This window comes from Alligator mississippiensis, chromosome 16, assembly GCF_030867095.1.
Source record: "Alligator mississippiensis isolate rAllMis1 chromosome 16, rAllMis1, whole genome shotgun sequence".
In the NCBI taxonomy this organism is placed as follows: domain Eukaryota; kingdom Metazoa; phylum Chordata; order Crocodylia; family Alligatoridae; genus Alligator; species Alligator mississippiensis.
Window position 1 is genome coordinate 4141360 of NC_081839.1, and position 23291 is coordinate 4164650.

At 51.2% G+C, this 23291-nt stretch overlaps 1 long non-coding RNA gene across 1 annotated transcript in view; it reads right to left on the minus strand.

The window, feature by feature from the left end:
- Nucleotides 1–23291, minus strand: part of LOC132246543 (uncharacterized) — a 251315-nt gene that overhangs the window by 31775 nt on the left and 196249 nt on the right. The window contains exon 3 of the long non-coding RNA XR_009457880.1: nt 19944–20033. This is a non-coding gene — a long non-coding RNA (uncharacterized LOC132246543). The remainder of the gene's footprint in view (nt 1–19943; nt 20034–23291) is intronic.

Below are 23291 nucleotides of genomic sequence, written 5' to 3' on the forward strand. Positions count from 1 at the left end.
AATTCACACTGCCACCACTCCCTTCCTGCCAAATTTCCAAGACCCATGCAGCTGGATTGGCCCCAGTTGGGTCAGCCCCATGCAGAGGGATTTGGCCCCAGTACCGTGCAAATGCATTGGGCATTAGGAAAATGCATTGGGCATTGGGGTAGGTTGTTGCCACATGCCAGGATCAGGCCATTGCTGCATGCTGGGACTGAGCCCACGGACCACAGCTGACCCAGGGACTGACCTGCAGTCGTTCATCCAGCCCGGGGGGTGAAAAGGCTGGGCCGCCCTGGTCTAACCCCATTTCTGCTGCTCTCTGGATCAAAGGAACGGCGTCCGATAAGGACCAGGCCAGCTCCATGCTACCGAATGTGATGGGCAGCAGGTGAAAGCCGTTCTCCAATTCCCTTGTGTGGTTCTGCTGAACTCTCTGACATCTCCTGGGAGGCAACTCTGATTAACCCAACATTATTCTTAAATGCCTATTGTTTCTACGGCTGCCTTCCCGCTATTGTTAACTAAGGAGGTTGGGAGTAAATATTCTAACTGCTTTGCACCGTCCTTTGGGATGGAAGACACTGCCTGAATGGAAGATATTATTATTAACCAGCAGCTGCTTCAGTTCTAATAAAGAACTATTGTTTTTAAATGCTAGGGGGCTTTGATTCAACAATCATCCTTCAAGCGGCAGCTTAAAGCTTCGCTGTAAACTCCCGGCAGAACAAACGCAGTGCCGAATATAACCCAACTTCTTGGATGTTATCTATCTATCTATTTATCTATCTAATCATACAATGTACAAAATGGTTCCCTTCTCTCTCTTTTTATAGAGTCATAGATTATTGAGTCGGAAGGGACCGCAATGGAGCATCGTGCCCGACCGACCCCCTGCCCCTGGCAGGAAAGATGACCCAGGTCAGACAACCCCAGAAAGGTAAAGATGACCCCAGCCAGGTGTCTGAAGCTACTTTTCCAGCCTATATCAAATGATTTTTTTTTTTTTGGGGGGGGGGGGGGGATGAACGTTTTATTCTCTGAGTAGATTTACAAGTTTGAAATAAATTTGGTAACTACATTTTGGTGCAAAAAACCCAAACAAACCATAAAAGGGACTTTGTTTTTCTCCCTGAAAAAAGGTCCAGCTTTTCATTGCAGAGTGCTATTGCATTTGGAAATTTAGCTTGGTATTAAGTAAACTCGAGAAAAGGTTCAAAACCGCCCAAATCTGAAATGAGCTGTTTTGTTGTGGGCGAAACAAAATGTTTCGTTTGATGAAACTTTTTCCTAATTTTTTGGTTTGGCCGCTCAACTGAAAAATCAATTATTTGCGCTGTCTAATTCAGGGGCTGGCACAATGCAACCCGCGGGCTGGATGCGGCCTGCCAGGCTGTTCTATCTGGCTTGCGGGGCAATACAAATTTTTAGAAAATGAATATTTATCTGCTGCTGGGTACCTGTCATGCGGCCCTCCATGGCTTGCCAACACTCAGTAAGCGGCCCTCCGCCCGAAATAATTGCCCGCCCCTGCTCTAATTGGAAGCCCAAGTTCAATAGACTTGTAGGGTAGGAGCGGTCAGCTTGTTGCATTGTGTAATAACACAAATTTGTGACAAACTCAGCAACCCATAAAGCCCAAGAGTCCACATCACCCAATGTTTATGCTGCTAAGGACTTACTATTATTTGCATTATAATAGGCATTAATGGCAGCAACTAAAATCGGGTACCAGCCCCTACCCTAAAGAGTCTACAATCTACAGAGACCAGGCAAAGGGTAAGAGGTGGGCAGATGCAGAACTGAGATGCTCATCTAAACCCCACTGAATGCAATGGAAATCTTCCATCTACTTTATGGACTTCCAATCTGGTCTTATAGCATAATATTATTAAAGGATGGGAGCTAAATGCCTAACTATATGTTTGACGATCTGCGCCTGCCTATCTTGCCCCAGTTGCCCGTGCCAGAGCTGGGGAATTAAACCAGATCTGAGTTTCAGCCAAATGCATCGACAGGAAGGTTGCCCTCCCCAGCTAGATCTGAAGCTTCAGTATAGAGAAGGAGCATTGTACCACCGACCCATCAAAGCCTGTCTTCGCCCACTGCCCTGCTGAACGTCACTGGAGAAGTGGAAGAGCAGGCTTCCCAGAGGCCACTTGCTAAGTGATGAGGGGTGTGGAGATGGGTCCTTGGGGAGCAATCATTCCTCCCTCGCCGTCGCTTCTTAGAAACCTGCACAAAGTTTCTTTCATCTAGACTTGGCATCCAGGCTTGAGGGGCTCGTGCACCGTTCTCAGAGACTAAAATGATTTGACGGAAGAAATACAAGACTAGAAGAGGCCAGCCAGGGCAATGAATTCAGTCCCTTGCAATGGCAAATAACCATGTCATAGGCTGTAGATTCAAAACGGTGGGGGGAAAAATCCCCTGCACTCTGGCCTGCCCTGACACACCGCGAGCCACAAAAGTGTTCCCTGCACTCTCTAGAGGAAATATTTAGGATTGTTAACTCCGCTGTGCCACAGGGAGAGAGTCGGGCATGGACGGCACTGGCAGGGAACCTGGGAGGATGGATGAATTTGTGCTTCCCTCCTTGGCTGCTCTGGGTGTTATTCTCCTACTCAAACCAGCACCTGCATTTTTTGTTTCCACTCTCATACTCTTCCCCTGCTGTCCAGTCTCTCTGGACAAAGAAGTAACCGGGAATACCATGCCCTTGAGTGTCATTCCCAATGCACTCACCTGTAAGATGGACTGATCCCTTCCTTTCACTCTCCTCCAGCTGCCTCTTGTTAGATGCCACCTAGGACAACACCTTTCCTTCCTCCAACTTCCTTGCAGAACTGTTCCCGGCATTGCCACTCTAAAGTGTTTCCTGACTTCAGCTCCTTGTTGGGACTCAGCTCTGCTAAGAAGTCCCTTTGCCCCACGTAGGGTTTTTCTTGGTCCAACTGACTCGCTGAGTCTTTTTTTCCTCCATCCATTTTATCCAGTCTTCCACGGTTTGATCTCTGAATGGCTGATGTGGGCTCCCCACAGTGCTGCCCGCACTGCCCGTCATCTTTTTCCATCCTTTCAGGTAGTGCCGCAATGTCGCTTGCACAGTCCAGGGATGCTGATCTACCCGCTGATGATGGCCATGCAATGCCAAAGTCATGTCGATTCATTCCCTTCCCCCAGGGCAAAGGAGACCGGCTGCACTAAAGCAGCTGCCAACAGAGCAACCCACTCGAGGCGACCCATAAGAGTGGCAGGTCCTCCAACTGGGAGGACTGCATGGGACTGCATGGGTCATTGGGTTCAGTCCTGCAATGGCAAGAAACCATGCAACAGGCAAGAAACCCAACAAAACCCCCTGTTCTGGTGTCATGTGCCCACCACAAGGCTTCAGACCACCCAGATCTCCTGTCTTCCAATCTGAACTGCAATCCTCCCTTGTTTAACCCTCCAAACGCTCATGCCAGGCAGATAACTATTACATCTCAAGTCACACCGCAAGTCAGCGGCAGGGCTGGTTTCAGCAAGCAATAGTCTGCCCACTGGACAAACAACTGTCAGAAAACATACCTGGAAAAGGCAGACGGCAAGCATTGTCTGCGGTTTTAATCTAAGGAGGGCCGCATTAGTGCAATATGGTGTCAATACATCTTATCTCGCATGTGGCAGAGAGAAAGATTCAAGGGAATGAAGTTACAAGTGCCTCTTTAGTTGTGTGAAATGGCTGGGCGTGTGTCCGGAAAACAGAGGGGTTAAATCGCAATTGCTGGCACGTCTCCTGTGCCGCAGTACATGGGAGCAGATTGCTCTCAGTGCCCGTAGCAGTGAAAATCCTGCTAGGCTCCCACGGCAATGGTTTGGGACCTTGGAGTCCTCAACGGCCACAGGGAAGGACCAGATCCTGATCGGGCACTCTGGGATAAGCCTGGAGGAACTTCACTGAATCATCCACCAACTCCAGGTTTACACTGCCAGCAAGAAAGCAGGCCACGGGCCGTAGCGGCCGAATCTCTTTTGTTCCTCCCCCACATTTACCCTAGAGCAGCTCAGTGGGACCAGACCCTCAGCTGATGCAAACTCCATTGACTGCAGTGGAGCAGCAAAGATTCGTACTAACTCAGAAGGTTTGTCTTCGGTGGGAATAATCCTGATTTACGCTGGTCCCCGCCGCTCCCGTGACATATCACAACAGGTTGCACCTCCCTGATGCTGCCAGGGGAGGAAATAGTGCCAGGAATGGAAAAGTGAAAAGAAAAAAAAAAAAGAGAGGACAAGGGAAGAGGACAGCGGGAGAGAAATACAACAAAGAAATAGAGGAGAAACATGGGGCAAAGGGTTACCAAAGACTTTCGTTATGTATTTAATGGTTTTTTAATGACCTGGCGAGGCAGGAACACAAATAGAAGGCAGATACGGCCACGATCAAATGCGTTTGATCTGCAACGCGTCCAAACCACCCCACCAAGCCGTGCCTCCTAAACCTGCCTCTCACTTACCCGGCAGCTACACGGACACAGCGGCAGGAGCGGGTTAGAGGGGTGGGGGGCAGAAATCCCAGCATCAGCGGCACGTCTGGGATTGCAACCTTCCTTTTGCAATGGGCAGATAATAATAATAGCCGTGATCGATATGCACACGAACCTGTTTGCTAATAGCAAAACAGCCCCGTAGATGGCAGTGGCAAGTTAAAATCCAGCCGGCAGCTGCTCCCAGGCTCCATGGCAAAGAGATGCATCTCAGCATACAGAGATCCTTGAATATTGACAAAACCAACAACTTTTATTTGGCTTGGGCCGCTTATCTTCTCGCTGGAAGGGAAAAACCCAGCTTCTTCCCTGCGGGGGCTTCACAGCTGAGATGCGGGCTGTGAAAAGGATGGGCTGTGACGGAGCGGGGATGTATGGGGGTGCAGCGGGAGGATACGTGGGGCCGGGGGGAAGCAGAGCAGGGATTGTGAAGAGGCAGCGGGGAAAGAGGATGGAGCTGAGCTGTGGATTAGGGGCATAAGCTCCCTTCAACATTGCTGGGAGTTCTGCGTCCTGCATGCAGGCTCCCTAAGGCCCTGGGAGGGGAGAAAAGGCTGCAGCTGCATTGCTAGCTTAGTGCCAGCAGTGGGCCAGATGTTTTACAGATGAGCAGAAAAATGGAGTCCCTGCCCTTGAAGCACTTCCCTTCTCAGCAAAGGGAGAGCGGATTACCGCGAGCCAGCGCGCTAGAGGACAGAAAGGAGCGGAGTGGGAGGATATCAACTCGTTGGATGGAGGGCGAGCAGAGGGCACTAGGGTTTGGGGGCACCAAGAACTGAAACTCCTCTTGATTTCCAAGCAGGTGAATATTTGTTGCATGCCATTTCCTTTTCCACCTGCTCGTTCACCCTGGTTTCCACCCAAGCAGCAGGGATAACTCGACAGGGCTAAGTGGTATCACGCTTATTATTCCTGGATGCAACTTCAGTGAAGGCCGGAGGAATAGCAGAAATCAGTGCGCTTGCCTGTACCCTCCAGGACAAAGCTCTGCTTGTGACAGAGCACAGGATGGCAACTCCTTTTCAGGTGGCCGCTGCCAGAAAGAGAGTAGCTGTCTGGCCAGTTCACCCAAAGGCACACAGTGGGCACATCTACATGTGCATTTACTGTGCAGTAACTTACTGCGCAGTAAGCGTTTTTTAGGCCGGAGTCTACCTGCGTAACCATTAAAGCTCAGTAATGTGAGTCCCAAGTCAGTCCCCACGCACAGCGTTACTGCGCAGTAAGGTGTCTACATGTGCATTACTGCGCAGTAACCAACTGAGTGTAAATTTGATACCTGCATGGTGCAGGTATCAAATTTACACCCAAGTTGGCATAAGTCGCCATAGCTATTGCACAGTATGGGTGTGAACATGTAGACACGCACCCATACTGTGCAGTAACCTAAATTATGGTGCAGTAAATGTGCACGTGTGGACGCGCCCACTGGGATCCTACCTCCTTGTGAGGTCCACGGGTGGCTAGAGTGTAGGCTGAATAGCCAGCTAGGTTTAAACCAGCATTGTAGGCATAGCACAACAGTTGCAAAACCCACTTGAGGAAGAGAGAAACACTGGGGCAGTAACCCTAGGTAGAGATCCCTGCTACTCCAGACAGGCTGATCCTGTTACCCGAGCTAGGTCAACGCTTGTCTACACGATGATACGGTCACATGCCTATATAAGCAAAGCATGCCAACATCCTTGTCTGTGGATGATCCACGAGAGAATTGATACCTGCTGCTGTCCAAAGCTAGGCACTGAAACACTCGTCTCGTTCATTGTCTTCATTGGGCCTAGTTATGGGTTATTACTAGTCCATTGGATCTAGAGATTGAGACCTGCGTTATAAGCTAGAGTTCCTCCGGTGTATCCCTGCTGAAGGCTCCACCAACAGGTTGTTCCTATTAAAGGCAAAAATAACCCTATTGGCTTTTACGGGAGGTAAAATGGGGGCTCCTTGATCTTCAAATCGTGTCCCTTGCTGTACGAGGGAATGAGGCCTTTCAGCCCGTCAGGTTTGCTTTCCAGATTGGCCATTTCCTTGTCGAATGGCTCTTTGACCTACGGATGTGCTCAGTGTGCAAATGACGGGGGTTTGAACGAGGTAAAAGATTAAGTATTTATAACGAGCAGGAGCTGACTTTAGGCTGCTGGAGCTGGATGCAAGGAAGAAGCTATTAGCATTAATCCATCACCTCTGGCTTTATTGTCAAACTCAGGCAAAGTAGCCCTGGTTGGCCTGGTCCTGGCAAAGAAACTGGTGTCTTCTGGAAAGTACTGATCACCCAAAACGCTTCATCTAGAGGAGACAAAATCAGGCCCTATAACGACACAGCCTCTCTATGCTCCAGAAGGCGAAGATGGCTCCTTTGAGACAGAAAGACCTTTTATTATTATTTTTTTCCTCCTTCTGTCATCCGTTTCTCTCCCGTTCTTTCTCTCTTGCTGATACACGATGGAGCTGTCGTCTCCATGTTTCCAGGGCAACGAAAATAAGTTTCCTCCAGCCCAGAGGTAGAGCAGACCCATTCTGCTGGAAAATTCAAAGCAAGGATTAAAATTTATAAAACAGCGCACGACCCAGTGCAGCATCAAGCAGCTCCCTGCCAATTCATCCAAATCGCCAAGAATAAGCAGCTAAAGCCAAGGCCATCTTAGTATGATTACTGATAGGGTCCCCGGCGATGGAGAAGAGCCAGGACTCGGCTGTAACGGAGAGGGAGGGCATGTTTTTCGAGGCTGGTGGCCACTGGCAGAGCCTTTGGCTCCTTCTGGAGTTGCACCTCCCAGCCTGCGTCGCCCAGTCAATAAAGAGCGAGAACGGTGCCCAGTGGAAAGAGCGCTGGACTGGAGATCCAGTGGGGAGAAAGAAGCAGATATCTGCATCCCCTTATATGAATACCTCCGTGTAACTGCTCAGCATGGTGCAGTCTGATGCCACGGGGTTAAATCAAGAGGGGCAGTGCCAAAGGAGAAGCAGAATCACGCCCGAGCTGAAAGGCGGGCATGTCGTGGGCTTAAGGGCTTGGTGACATGTTTTCACCTCCGCCTCTTAGCTGGGCAAAGTGAATTCGCCTCCCAAGTTAGGTCCGATACCACAGGTGACCTATTACTATGGATCTGCTGAATTCGAGGTGGCTACCGGCTGATTTTGAGGGCAAATCTCAGGCATTTTTGTGACCCAAGTGTAGAGGGTGCCCCCTCATGCGTCTGATTGGCTGAGGGGCCGTAGCAATTGCGATTTCAGTAGGTCCCTATCTGTTACCCAATTCCGGAGCGGATGAAGGCAAACCCTTGTAAGATGTTGAGCTCAAATCCTGGAAACTTCACCCAGCCAGCTGAGATTACTGCCACGTTGGGCCCAGAGTCTCTCTGGGTGAAGTTACAAGTTATCCTTAGACCACACTCAGTCTGTGCAACATCCAGCTGTGTCAAAGTTAGGACGTGCGGTGAGCAGTCATATGTTAAGGGTTAATACTGGTTTGTCACTTGAGGGCTGGCTAGTCGGGGTGTGGCTAGGAGCCAGGATACCTGGGCTCTATCCCTGCCCTAGGTCAGGGATGCGGGGTGGGAGCAGTGCATCCTGGGATCCAGTGAGCAAATTGCTCTTTTTATCTCTGTGGAGCAAACCGAAGTTACTCCAACATGAGCTGGGTAGCGCAGCCCAGAGTTAAACTCTGCCTGCAATGGTTGAACTTTGAGCTGCTCAGAGGGCACTTAACGTGAGTTGACAAGCTTTAATGTTGCATTTTAGGTGCCTTTAGTATGGTCTACATCAGGGCGGGCAATTATTTTGGGCGGAGGGCCACTTACTGAGTTTTGGCAAGCCACCGAGGGCCACATGACAGGCAGCCAAGGGCAGATAAATATTTTCTAAATTTTTTAGGGGCCCTGTGGGCTGGATAGAATGGCCTGGCGGGCTGCATCTGGCCCCCAGGCCGCATTTTGCCCACCCCTGGTCTAAATGTAACATGTGATTTCACCCTCAGAAACCACGTGGCTGCTTAAACACCCAAATCCTAACTCAGGCCAGTGAGTTCTCTACTCAGTCCTTTTGCTACTGAGCTTCTTTGTGAGGATCCACCAGGCACCATCCAGCTCAACTTCTGCCTTGGATAGAAGACCAAAGAGGGCCAGACCCCCTCTTGTGTAAACAGGTGCAACTCAGTTCAATTCAGCCCAACGCTATTCCCTCTTCTGCTTATCCCATTTCTCTTTGTATCCACACCCATAGGATAAGATGTCCAGAAGTACCTCAGTGAGTTAGAAGCCTAAGTCCTATTTTCAAAAGCAACTTGGGCACTTAGGGCCCAGATTCTCAAAAGCATTTAGACATAATCAAAACTAGCATGAGTTAGGCAGCTAAATACCTACCAGGATCTGGGCTTTGCAAGCCTAAGTCTAACTGATGGGCAATGACACCGAAGTTCCCAAGCCACTTTTGAAAATGGGATTTAGGCCCCTAGATCACTTTGGTGCTTCTGAACAGGTCATCCATAAAACAAAACTGCCAAACCTGCCTTGCAGAGCTCACAATCCAAATGATAGGACAAGATACAACAGGTTGGTATAACAGATAGATAGAGCAGGCAATACAGTGACTGTGACAGAAATCATAAATAACCACGCTGATAACATTTTCGCCTACGGTAGCCCAAAGAAGTCCATTAATTCTCCTCTAGGAGCTGTGGCACCGTTTCCAATGAGGAGCTGCTGTAGTTCTTGCTTTAGGAGTGCCAGCCACCCCACTGCACACATTTGCCTTGTTAATTGTGAACGGCGCCCGTTACAATTCTGCCTTTCCGACAATCTGCTTCCTTTCCACATTGTTAAGCAGAGGGCTCCTGATGAAGTGTGAGCTCCCTCATTCAGACGCTCTGCTTTTACGCCCGTGGAGCGGAGTCAAGAGGAACCCGAGGGTGGTTGCTCCGTGCATCCAGGCAAGGGGCAGATGGCACCATTCAATCAGGGCAGAGAGACGGCTGGCGACGCGGACTCAATTGGGGCGAGACGCTCCATTTATAACGTGGGGACTTCGACAGGAAACGATACCAAAGCATAATTACTAATAAATGTTTAATTAATGGCTTATGGATGCGTTGATAAGTTCATTAGCGTGATGCACGAGCGCATGAATATTTCCGAGCAGGCACTAGTCAGGAAAGTTATTGCTGGCAAGTGTGTTAACAAGGTGATTAAACTGTTTACACGTGGAGTTTACAAGAGCTACATTCACTCTAGTTAGTTGAGCATTTTACGGCCCATCTCAACCGAGCAATCCCCCAACCTGATTTCCTTTTTGTAAACCCTTCTTTTTATATATATTATATATATATATATATATATATATATATATATATAAACAAACTGTTGATTTTTAATTACTTTTTCAATTAACGGTAATACCCAGCAACACAGACCAAGGCAGATGAGTTAATTGTTATGAGAAGTTTAACGGTAGTTTCCTCCATGGGAATTACTGCGTCTGGAAATAATGCTGCTGAAGGGTCAGCTCCAACAAGCTGCCGACACGCGGCTAATTTAATATGGAGGAAAAATGTTGGTGCTGGGTTTTTCGCACCCTCCCTCCTCCTCTTTAGGAGGTGCTTTAGGGGACTGCTCAATCCTGCATTCGCTTTGCTAACTGCACCTCCTTTCCTCTTAATCAGGGACAGCCTTGAGGCACGGTCACGGCTAATTGCTAGCATTTTCCTCTCTCTTGTGCTCCCCGTTTTCCATCTTGAACTGGGCGACTGGGTTTACAATGGAAGACGACCAGGCAAAATTCAAACGCAGCCTGGCTTTGGAGCAACAAAGATCTGCGTGTCCATTTATTGGTTTCTCTGCGTGGGCTGGCTTTGGCCAGGACTATAAGCAGGAGAGCCAGGAAAAGAGAATGGCAGTTCTAGCTAATCTCGTGTACTTGAACCAATAATCTCTCTCTCTGTTCAATGTTAGATCTGTTCCATATTATAGCTAATCTCTTGCTGGTGTTTCATCCAGTCTGGCTTCTACCTCATGCAATCTAATCATTTCTAGCCCATTATAGATTCCAGGCAAAATGCTCAAAAGCACTTTTCTACATGATTTAGTCAGTGGGAGTTGGGCACCTAAATATTTTGGAGGGTCTGGGACTCATCTGTGGGAGCATGGACATGGGACCCAACCCTGGGACTGGGGAGAGTCATACAACACTGGGCTGATTGCCCTTTTTTTCCTTCCCTGTCACCTCCGACACCGGACCAGAGACCAGCTGGAGGCAAGGCCGCATTTTGCTCCTGCGAGATCACCCCTTAGTGCTCAGCGAATTCAAGCACAGGGAGGATAACTGAGCTGGCAACTGGATTCAGAGCGGCGAAGGATGCTCTCAACAGGCCCAGAAACAAGGCCAACCCTTGGTAGACCTAGTGCCCCCAAATACTTGGAAATCTTCGTGGAGGCGAGCAGCTTGCTCGTCTTCCCAACTTGTAGGGCACAAAAGCCAAGTGCTGATTCAGCCACGTCAGTCTCCCCGGCTCATGTCACGGTGGTCCTTATCCAGGTGGTGATAGCTCAGCTCTGCAGGGGGAATCGAGGGATCCCGAGGACCCTCCGGCCCCTTTCACAAATGGGGAAGGACACATCCCGACGGTGTAGGCTGCAAAAGCCCCTGGTGCTACTTCTACCATGGGGACCCTTTGGCTAAGCAGCAGCGTGTTCCAGTACACGGGGGCTCTGGGGGTGCTCATCCCACCCGTGACCGACTAGATGACTTTGAGTAACCTATTTCCCTTTCTCTCCACCAACTTTCTACCCTCTGCAGGATCTTTTGGGCACTCGGATACTACAGCAAGGATCATGGCACGTGGATCTGCGTAAAGCAGAACAGAGTTACTGCGTGCACACACAGCACCGGCCACACAAAGTCTTGAGCTCATTGGAGGCCTCCAGGTCCTTCCTTAATATAAGTAATGAAGTAGGAGGTAGGGGCAAAACCTGCCCGTGTTGGCACGTGCAATATGAACGCCAGCTCTGTAAAGACTCTAGGTGCCCTGGAGACGTGTCCAAACTGCCCGCAGGAAGGAAACACCAAGAAAGCCAACGCTCCTCCCCTTGCTGGCAGGCACATCTCTCTGATGCTGCTTATTGAGCTGAGTACTTAATTTAAAATGTTAACAAAAATCGCCCCAGAGTGAATAATAATAAAAAAAACAGCTTGTGACCAAGACAACTCCAATTATTTAACACCAGAATCCAGAATAATTCAACCCCTATTATCCAGAGCACAAAGCCTGTGCTGTTCAGTTAATCTAAGCGCCCAAACTCACAGGCTGCCAAAGCAGTGGGTGTCTGTCCTCCTCTTTGCTTGGCTATCTTTCTAATGCAGTCACAGGGACTACCGAGCTCGGGTACCAGTGGCCATCTAGTCGCAGCGGCAAAAAAAGATCCGCGTGGGTAGCAAAAGCTGTCCGAAGAAGCTGGCGGTTGGGTGAAAGCTGGCTTGCATATGCCTGTAGTACACTGCCTTGCAAATAGACCTGCTGTCCAGGATGTGGGTGGGGAGAACTGAATTTACTGTCAAATTTGCTCTTTTCCACGGGGCAAGCTGGTCTGATTTCAGCTCCGCAGGCTGCAACTGGCTGCGGCCCATTTGTGCCACCCTCGGGGCTTGCACTCTCCTATGGCACGAGGTTGCAGAGTGCTCCAGCAGGCCACGTGCCCGTCCCTCTTACAAGCAGAGGGTTGAGAGTTACCCTCCAGGGTAACCCCCTGCATAAATGTAGTATTTTCTATTCTCAAACCACCCAAGACAGCTGTCCATCCAGTTTCTTCTTGGCAACCTCCAGCAAAGGACACTCCATCACGGCCCTGGGCAGCTTGGTCCTGTCGCCGTTACGACCTACATCTCAGCACAGGCCCTCGTGATCGCCCACCCTGGCCCCACATTGCTCTTCCTATCCTCTCTTTCTCGCTGGGCACTTTCCTTCCGGGCCGTCTCTGTACAACACGGTGAAGCCCTTCCTCTTCCCCTCGTGAAATTCTGGGAAGAAATATCCAAACGACGTGCGGGGCTTGGCTGGCTGGTTCCTCTCCGTGCAGCCGGGTCTGCAACTTCTCACTTACAGTCCAGGGTTTAATCCCCCTTCTCTCAGCGCCAAATGCTGCTTCTTGGATATGCATGTCGCCGCACTTCTGTAGTCTCCTACCCCTTAGACCTATATCCAGTTAAATGCATGGAGGTGGCATTGGTCATTAAGGTGCTAAGCTGTAATGACCCAAGTTAGGTCCAGCCAAGACTCAAGGGTTAACAACCTCTGGGCACCTTTAAAGAGCCTGAGTGGTCAGGACCTTACTTTTACTAACGAACATCTATCACATATTCTGATTATGAAAACGACTGCCTATTTGCTCAGCATCACTCCCCATAATATCTGGCGGCTCACCCTGAAAAAGCCGGATCCGGCTCCAGTCCCAACTCTTTGTGCGTGGGCAGGGGAAAAGAAAGACAACTCTCATTTTTAAATAAATAAAACTAATGACTCCTGGAAGAAATATAATGAGGGCACCACAGCTGAAATGCCACCTCGGCTGGGTGACCTCTTCTTCATAGATCGATTTCTAGAGCCGGAAGGGGCCTGGTAGATCATCGGGTCTGACCCCCTGCACCGGGCAGGAAAGAGCGCTGGGGTTAGGTTTCCAGAACAACTTTTGTAAGATATTATTTTTGCCCAGGGGTTGTTTATAAAAGGGATCTTGGTATCTAGCATTTGGTGAGGCCCACGGCACTGTGCCAGCAATGACTGAGTGCTAATCACCCTAGGGGCACCTTTGAAAGTCTTCAAGAAAAGCCCCTTGCAAGACTGAAAACTGGACAAACTCTCAACAGGTCTCTCTCCAGCTTCGGCTCTGAGCAAATGTATGGCTCTTTTACATACAGTGCAATTCCTCCTCCTCCTCCTCTTCTTCTTCTGCCGTGCCTGTCCTTCCCGAGCAGCTTGCACCCATCCGTGACGCTGCCGCAGTCCTGCGAGCTCCCACCACGTCTCAGTTATTCCAGTCATGTCGTAGTCCCGTGACTCTTCACTGCAAGGACTTCCAGTTCCTCCTGCTTATTTCCCAGGCTCCGTATGTTCATGTACTGACCCGAGGGGACTAGCCGGTTGCCCTACTTTGTCCGGAAGAATGAAGCGGTGATGATGATGATGATGATGGTGATCACGGTAGCATCTAGCAGCCTTGATCCTGGATGAGGACACTGTACAAATACAGAGCGAAAAGACAGGCTGCGTGCCATGGATAAGACAGGAGAAAACAGATGGATAAAACGCAGGGCAACAAGGAGATGGTATTGGTCAGTGTGACAGGCAATGGTCATAGCGCATTAGCAGCCTAACCACTGTCAAGCTTTTTCGGCATCATGACAAAGGGAGCATTTTCAGGAAGGCTCGGAAGGAGGATGACAGTAAGCAAAGAGGACAGTGCTAAGTAGGGCTATTAATGTGACAGAGATAACAGGGAATCACAACGGGGAGTGCAATGATGCTGCTGGGCCCGGGACATAACATGCACAGTCATGTGGCTTTAAAAAAAAAAAAAGGGAATCCAGCTTGTGTGTGGCTAAATGATCTTTCTGCAGCATTTAGACCTTAACGCACAGCCAGAATAGGCCACATCCGCTGGAGCGTCTGGGTCAAGTTTTCCTGCATCACAGAGCAACTTCCTTACCGGCGTCCCTTGATGCAATGAACTGGACTCGACTGCCTGGGAGGCTTCTTCCACCCCCATGTTTCTATTTCCCTATGCTTATCTACTCACTGCCTTGCTGCTGAGCCTCAGCCCTGCTCTGCTGGGACCATCTCCAGGTCCATATAGAGGTCCCTGTACTGGTAGATGGATGCTTCTCCACTGGGAACTGGGCTGAGATCCACTGAAGTCCTGGTCGCCACACAACCATAGGATGGCATCAGCTCTTCATGGTTACTGGTTCATAGATTCATAGGTATTAGGGTCAGAAGGGACCTCAGCAGATCTCAAGCAGCAAGATTTAAATCTTGTCCCCTCTACAGCTCTTCTGCTTTGGTGAGACTGAAGCCATGGCAGAATTTGGCCTGAAATCTTGGACATCTTAATAGAGGATCTTCCTTTGAGCCAAATTCTTGGCTGGCACAAATCAGGAACGCTTCATTGACTGCGGTGGAGCCATGCCAGCTTATGCTAGCTGAGGGTGAGGCCTGGGATTTGCAATAAGACACAGAATACCAGGCAGCGGTGCTGTTTAATGCCCAGCTCGCATGCTTGTGCCTTGAAGACCAGTCCAAAGAAGATGCACCATCTGTCCATGGTTGCACACATCTGCGCTGGGTCAAACCTTGCTCGAAGTTTGCGGCAAAGCAAGAGATCAAGACGGCTCAAGCTTGAGCGGGATGGGTGGTTGGCTTGTTGGCATATCAATACCCAAAGTATTTTTCTGAGCTTTTCCACGGCTGCCTGGGCTCCGGGGACCTTCTGAAAGGGTTGAGTGCGCTTGTCTAGATGCTGAGCTCTCTGCTGGTAGAAAGGCATGAGGGACTGGGCCAACTTGGTTCTCTGCTACGCTCTGGGTATCGGAGGATTTTCATCATTGCAGCAGAGCAAGGTCTTTGCAGGTGTGACGGTGCTTTGGAATCAGCCTAGCCACTGTCCTTGGCCACATTTGTTGGGGGGAAGCAGATAGCGTGATAAGGTCCCTGTTATAGCATCCTTCCTGTTAGACATGCTTATGATGAATATAAAGGGGAAGCTTTAATCAGGCTGTTGGGCCCAGGCAGATCCTGTGGCTTCCCCTGGTTCTCCCAATTTGTGCTGCTTACTGGTCCCACAAAGGGTCTTACTGGGTTCTGCTGTGGGTTGTGCTGTCACGCAAGGGGCTGCGGACTCGGCTAGGGCTGTAACCTGTGTGCGCTACGCGCCACGTTGCTGCCACCTGGACTCTGCGCAGCAGATGATTCAAGGGCGAGGGCATCCCACCAGGAATCAGAGAGAGGTCAGAGATGACCGAGACCTGCAGCATCCTCTTCATGCTGCCGCTGGAGACAACGTGCAGCCCTGGACTCCGGAGCTGCCATTGCCTTGGCTTCTCCAGGAAAAGCAGGTGGGGAGAGGGGGTCAAGCTAGTCCCTGGGTAGGCACCCTCCTGGGACCACCCAGCTGTTGCTGGCACTGGTGCTCGTGGCACAGCCAGTGGGTGCTTACCCCTCCAAGCTAGTGCCCAGGCAGAGGATATGCAGTTATCTTCTAAGCGGGTCCCCAGCACGGGCAGGAAGACCTCTACGGTGCTTTGCACAGCCGCAGGGCTTTTTCCTCGTGTCCTTGACTGCTTCCAAGTGCCTGGCCAGGGTGGCAGCAGCATCCTCTAGCGCACAGAGGTTTGGCTCACAGGCAGAAACCTGCAGAGCGGAGCAGAAAGAGCAGAAGCCGCGTGCTGGGGAGTTGGGGGATGAAACAGTGAAAATCTTGCCTTGTCAGGAAGGTTTCCTCAGGAGCTGTCCTCAGTGAAAAGTTATATTTTAAGCCTCACTGCCCTACCCCCCCCCCCCAAACTCTTCTCTGCATGCCAGCATGGCTGCGTCCTCCCACGGGGGGCACGGCATTGGGAAACCTCATTGCCGAAGCCCCAAGGGAACGGCTCCGAGTGCCAGGAACACAAATTCCTCGTGCCGCAGAGCCAACAGCCCTGGGCCCGGACCCGGCACCACGTGTCCAGCTCCTGTGGGACTCTGCTCACAGCTCTGACCTTACTGGAGAAGGCAGGAGATGCATCTACTCGGCTTCCACCAGCAAGGCTGTCAGCAGTGCAAACAGCAGCAACGGCGAATAAATGAGCCTGGCTCCATGGGTCCCATGTCGGCTGGGTGGGCCAAGAGGAAGCCCCTTTAACCGACACCTCTTGCAAGCTGCAGGTGCTGGAAAAACGAATGATTTCTCTCTGATTTGGCTCCGCTGGTCGGTCCCGGGGGTGGGCAGCAGGGGCAGCTCCACGCTAAGCATCTGCGCTCGATTCTTCCCCAGCCCCCTCGCCCCCCGCTTCTCGGCTGCTCTTTTCCCTTACCTCGGTCACGTTGTAAATGAGAGGGAGGTTAACCCGCCAGCAATCACCGCAACAGCGACATCCTTCTCTTTGACATTCAGGCGATTGAAAAGCTCCTTGTAGGGTCAAGCACAGTGGCTTTTAAATAATGCATCTTGTTTGTTATTGCATTGGCATTTAAGCACGGGCTGAGAGAGGACAAGCTACGCAGGGCCCCGGCGCGATGTGCTCTTTATAACTCAGCCATTAGAAACCGCGCTGCAGACCCCAGGCGTGTCCTGCGTGCATCCGCACAGGCACAAACGCACGTCCCTCCTGCACACATCACGCACAGACCCAGGTCAGGAGCTCCCACGGACCCGCCCTGCCACTGCTCCCACACATGCATCCCATGTGGATGCACACATTCATCTCATATAAGCCCCGCAGAGAGACAAATGTCCATCCTGCATAAAACCAACCCGTGCACGTATCCATCCCCACAGATGCACGTGCATTGACAGTACATGTGTTCCTCGGTGCTCTGCCCCTTCAAGCTCCCAAAGGACTTTTCAGATGAGAGCCCAACCTCCCGATCCACGTCAGGAGCATGCATGAAGGACCCCAGGCACCCCAGCTTTGGATTGGGGACTGTGTTACTCGTCCCCCTTCAGAAGAGAAGGATTTAGTCTGGACTACAACGCCCCCCAGCCCCAATCAGCCAAGCCCAAATGTCTTACTTGACTGGTGTTGATGACCGGGCATTTGCACTGAATGCCCAAATAAACCTCCTCCCATCCCCGTGCCTGGGAGAGGGAGCAGTGCGGAGCTGCTTATGCTGGCCCTCCGGGGCTTGTGACCCGGGAGTACTCTCCATCATCTCAGTGCAGCCAGGGCAGCGCACAGGGGTTGGAGCAAGGCCCAGCATCCAGCCTTTTAACTGAGCATTTTCAAGGACTCGGTCTGAATTTCCAGGCTGGTGAGTGGTTGCCAGAAGCTGTCGCTTCCACTCGGATCAGTCATGTTGAGTTGCGTATTAGCAGGTGGTGTCAGACATCTAACAGGGGTCAGCGAGCAGGGGGGGTTGCAAACAGACATATGCTCTTACGCTGTCTCCTCTGAGCTGCTATTTGTCAGTGCATTGCATTATATTACTTATGGCATCCTCTGATGCACCCTGCTAATGCTGCTTACAATCCAGGGCAACTTCCATCCCCATCTGCATGCAGCACGGTAGGCTGGAGCCAGCTCCGGCTTTCTTGCTCCTTCCAGACATTCAGTTATTTGGAGCCCACCTAGGCCTCGGGTCATGATTACGGACTGCGGCTGCAGATTTGCCTTGTGATGCACTTGCTCTTTCACATCAGGGCCTGACCCCAAAGGGCACGAGGCTGCAGGAAAGAGCAGGGAGATCACTTGTCCTCCCCCAACTCCGAAATGGCTGGGGAATGCCTTCAGGGAACAAAAAGACTGGGAATGGTCATGCCTCGGGAGCTGGGGCATCATGTATCCAGCCACAGGGACACTGGTGGCTTCAGTGGTACTTGCTATCCAGGCATCTCTGTGCGACAGTGGGACGATACATGGCAATCTCTCCTATGGACAGAGATTTTCCCCAGCCCCACACTGAATCGGCTGCCTCCAAGGAGGCCCTGAGCACCAGACAATTTGAGCTATCACTGTTCACTTCACCCCACGCGGGAACGGGAACCCAGCGTGCCTGCTCTGCACACGAGAGAGCACTGTCGGCGAATGCCCCGGCGAAGAGCCACCACCAAACACCCACCATCTCTGCCTGAAAGGGAGATCAGTGCTAATGCAGGGGTTGCCCTGAGCAAAATAATTAGAGACACCCGTCCCCTCCCTCCCCAGAGAGCCCCGGCAGGACGCTCTCCAAATGCTAAAATCCCAGCTCTTATCATCTGATCAAAGCCTCTTTCCTTCTGGTCCGTGGCACTAAGCGGTACAAGAAAAAGGGGAGCGGGGAGGGATTGCTGTGATGATCAAAACAGCAGCGCTCGCCGTATGAGCTGGAGCTGCTGTGATTCCCTTGCTGCAGAAACCTCAGAGCTGGGATTCAAACAACCCCTACGGTGGATGTCTGACATCTCCCTATGCAGCGCCATGTCCTTGCCCAACTCTCTTTCCTGCTTTCTCCCCATGCTTCCCCACAGCCCGTCTTGGTGGCAATGCAGTCAGTGGTGCGGACCCCTCCACCCCGTCGCGTGCCCGTGCCCCAGCTGGATTTTGCCCACCCGGCAAGTCCACATGCGGCAGGCCCCCGTGCACCACCGAGCTGCTCTCAATAGCCAGGGTGGGAAAAGCAGGCCCCTGAGATCACTGGGGATTTTTTCAGGGGGAGGCTGGCAAACCTATTGCTCCAGTAACCCAACCAAATGGCAGGAATTATTAAGAAAGGAATTGGAAACACAACAGAAAATATTGTGATGCGCCCTCGTAAAGCCGTGCTCCATGCATACCTTGAAGACAGTGCCCCGTTTTGGTCCCCACACCTCAAACAGCATATAGAAGAACTAGAGAAGGTACAGAGAAGAGCGACGAGGATGATTCGTGGTATGAAGGAGCCTCCATACGAGGAAAAACTAAAGAGGTTAGGTCTATTCAGCTTAAGAGAGAGACACTTGGAGGTGGGGGTATGATAAGGGTTTACAAAATCCTACATGGAGAAGAGAAAGTAACTATTATTTACAGTCTCACAACACAAGAACTTGGGGTCACGCAATGAAACCGGTGGGGAGCAAGTTTAAGATGGACACCAGGATGTTCTTCTTCTCCCAGCGTGTAATTAAAGTGTGGGACTCGCTGCCACCAGATGTGGTGGATGCCGATAGTTTCAAAAAGCTGGATTCAAAAAAGGGATCGGACAAATTCTTGGAGGAAAGGGGCATCGGTAGCTATTGAGCATGGGAGTGAGGGGCACGGCCTCCGAATCGGAGCTTCCCGGACCCTAAATGCTGGAGGCTGCAAGTGGGAGAGGAACATGGGAAAAATCCCCGGTCAGACCCTGCTCGCTCTCCCTTTCAACATCCGCTCTCTGCTGCTGTGTAACACAGGAGACTGGGCAAGATGGACCAGTAAAATGGGTAAGATGGACCAGTAGGATGGACAAGATGGACTGGGAAGGTGCAAGCCCATGCAAGCCTAGGAGGGCTCCCACTCTCATCCCTTCAGCGGAGCTGGGCCACTCACAGCAATAGCTGGTCTACAGCACCTTTCAATAGTGGGTCTGAAAGTGTTTTAAAAAGAAGGCTGCATCATTGACCCATTTAATAGACTGGAAGACAGAGGCACAGAAGGGCAAAGTGCCTCGTCCAACACCACCCAGATTAGAGGCAGAGCTGGGAAGAGAAACCACATCTTCCAAGCCCCGATCCGGTGTTCTGCAAATTCGGCCGTGGCGCCTACCTGCTGATAACACCGTCCATCTCTCAGCTGAGCTGCTGACCCGATTCCTCAACCCTGGCTGCTCCATCCTGGCTTCAGCGACGTACTGACCTAGGGTGAAAACAGACCAAGTCTCAGGGCAAAAGTCAGCGAGCGGAAACCCCCGATAGGTCAGCAGAGAAAAGGCAAGAGATGATTTTTCATCCCACATCATCGTCGCTCTCAGCGCTACACGCGCTGGTATTCGTGAGCTGGTTGCGTCTGGAAGTCGGCAACTGTAACTGAGCTGCAAAGCTGCCTGGGCCCAGCTTAAAACAGAGGAAAGAGATGAATTGCAGCACACTTCACGCACGTTCCAGACGTACTCAACGAGGATCAAGGGAGGCTGGGATTTTCAAGGGAACCGAAGGCACCTATATCTCATTAAGTTGGCTAGAAATATTACCTTCTCGCATTTGCTGCTGGGACCAGTAACCCCACTGCCATCCACCGACTCTGGATTTACAGCAGAGTAAGTGCAAGGAGTTTTGGCCCAGATCCTGGCCTTTTGTTTCTTGTTTTTTTTTTTCTCCAAAGGGAATCAATTATCCCTGGTTTGCAATGCCTTCCCTTCCAGCAAAAGCCATGCCTAGCTATGAAAGCAACTCTAATTGCTATGTCAAATCTTTCATTGCCCCATTCATTCCCAAACCCCATCAGCTATTGTTATAAATTAATAAAGGCTGGACGCACACCATATTTAAGGAGGCAAGCAGAGAGGGTGCTGTCATGTGCAGAGGAGTGGATGTCACTCCAGGCAGCCTCTGAACACAAGACTGATCAAGACATAAAGAGACAGAAGACCTCCGTGCTACTGGCAGGACCTCAGAGACGCTGAGACGTGACCTTTGTCTCCCCCTTCCCCTCCCAAGAGCACGTAGGAACATGGTTTTGAAGACAAAGCTTAGCACAGGCGCCGAGGAACAGATCCCTTCACTATTACGACCCAGCATTTTTAGAACGAGCGAGCGAACAGATATATTTATTCGTCCGGGCTATAATCCCATTGATCCTACCCCTTAATGTGTTGGGTCCGTGCTTTTTGCATATAGCCTCTGTGCGTGCATGTGTGTGTACATGCACACTAACACACTCCTTTGCATAGACGTATATACTCTTTGTCTAGTCGAAAGAAATGCAGTTGGTCTCACGTGCACCCATAAGACAAACCCTGTGGTTTGCTGGTAGGAGGCTTACTGCTGGCAGATCTGACAGAGGCACCAGGCCTGATGAATAATTCACGGGGGCTAATTATAAGCAGGCAGGATTTCTGGCGTTAGGGGGTTGGGATCTCCAGTTCTCCGTGATACCGTCAAGCCCTCCCGAGGCGCGGAGGAGCAGGGGAGACCGGCAGCCTGGCTCTTCGGGGCGGCACGGCGGTGAAGCGAGCTCGGTGGAGTTGCAAACTGTGTTAAATGAGGGAGCTGTGCGCACTATGGACACCTTTGCAGTCCTTCTGCAACCCCCATTACGACAGCAGATAAGTACTTTGCAATCTCTGATCGGCATAGCTTCAGCACTCTCCTACGACACCTTCCCCCCGGCTTTGCTGGTGGGGAAGTGACCCACAGAAAGGCCACGACTTGCTCAAAGCCAAGTGAGCGGCAGAGCTGCAACTCCATCCTGGTTTTCCCAACTTAGAGACCAGCGGTGTAATTGCTGGCCCATCCTTTCTAGCAAAGAGAGCGGTTTTGCAGCTGGCATCAGCTGGCACGCTCGCAGCGCCTGGAGCAGTTCTTTCACTTTCAAGGTGGCACACGGTGGCTTTTGGCCGGGGGAAGGCACGTCGTACTGGCATTATTCCTTTTGTACCTGGAGGCTACATGGTGTAGTAACTACAGGAGAAGGCTGGGAGATATGAGAGCAAAAGTGCAGCTCAAGCGTGCGCTGCTCAAGTGGTTCGCCTTCGCTAAGGGACAAATAGAGGAGGCCTTCCCTGGTTCTCATCCTGTATTTGCCTGGAGGAAGACTTGCCTTTAAACACAAACACATGCATTAATGCAGGCTCTCAGTCCAGAGCAGGCTGTACAGGAGCTAAAGCCCACCTGCTTTGAGGCCAGTGGTTTATCTGGCATGTGCAGGCAGCCAGCTAGAGATCTGCTTTACAAATGCAGTGAAAAAATCAGCGCTGTAGATAGAGCAGATCTATCTGACCCCATGGTAGTGAGGGCTTGTCCAGATGCACAGGGAGCTACGTTGCAAAAGGAGGCTGCCGTCCATCAGGCACTCTCTTCAAGTTCCCTTTGGCGATAAGGATTTGCTGATTATTTCTAAGTCTAGGCAGGCTGATTGGAAACACCAGATACATCCTGTGAATGAGAGGAAGAAGAAGATCACAGCTGGTGGTGGGAAACGGGGCCATGAATGATAGCGAAAGGGATGGGAGAGCGAGGGCAGGTGATGGGGAATGGGGTGGCATTGAGGGACGGGTGAGGCAGGTAGGGCAGGGCAGGGGCAAGCAGGAGGGGAACGGAGATTGCGAGCAGCAGGAGCTATTTCTCAGTGGGGGCAGATGACAGAACAAGGAGCGACGGGCTCAGACTGCAGCAAGGGAAGTTTAATTGGATATTAGGGAAAACTTTCTCACCAGGAGGGTAGTGATGCACTGGAACAGGTTCCCCAGAGAGGTGGTGGACTCTCCATCCTTGGAGATTTTGAAGACCTGGCTAGACAAAGCCTTGGCTGGGATGACATAAAATCAGAAAATGAGGGTTGGAAGAGACCTCAGGAGGTCACATCTGGTCCAAGCCCCTGCTCCAAGCAGCACCAGCCCCAACTACATCATCCCAGCCAGCGCTTTGCCTACCCAGGGGCTTTGAGCACGGGGTTGGACTAGATGTGACCTCCTGAGGTTCCTCGCAACCCTCATTTTCTCAGGTATGACTTCTACACGACTGTCTCATCTAACGTGCTACCCACATGCAAAACCTCTGGAACGGCCAACGCAGCCTCCTTGGGCAGAGACCTGCGCCAGAAGCTTGCCGAAGCACAGCTGTCGGTTTTGGTGGCGATGCTGCCCACGCTCTCGGAGCCGGTCTCAAACTAATCTTATTAGCAAGCAACGCAGGAACATCCAGTGACTTGTTATATATAGAAACCCATTACGGTACCTTCATTACTCATCCTTCCACACGGCCGAAGGGCTGCATGCGCTTCTACAGTCCACTCCTTTCTAATAACCCGAGGCCGTTAGATCAAGGCAGCCCAGCCCTGCCGGAGGCCGTGGGCTTGGCAGAACAAACTGCCCCTGCGACCGTTTAAGGAAGCTTTGCTCTGGGATGCCGCAGGAATAAATAGTGACGCTAAGCATCAGAAGTCCAGATGTGGGGA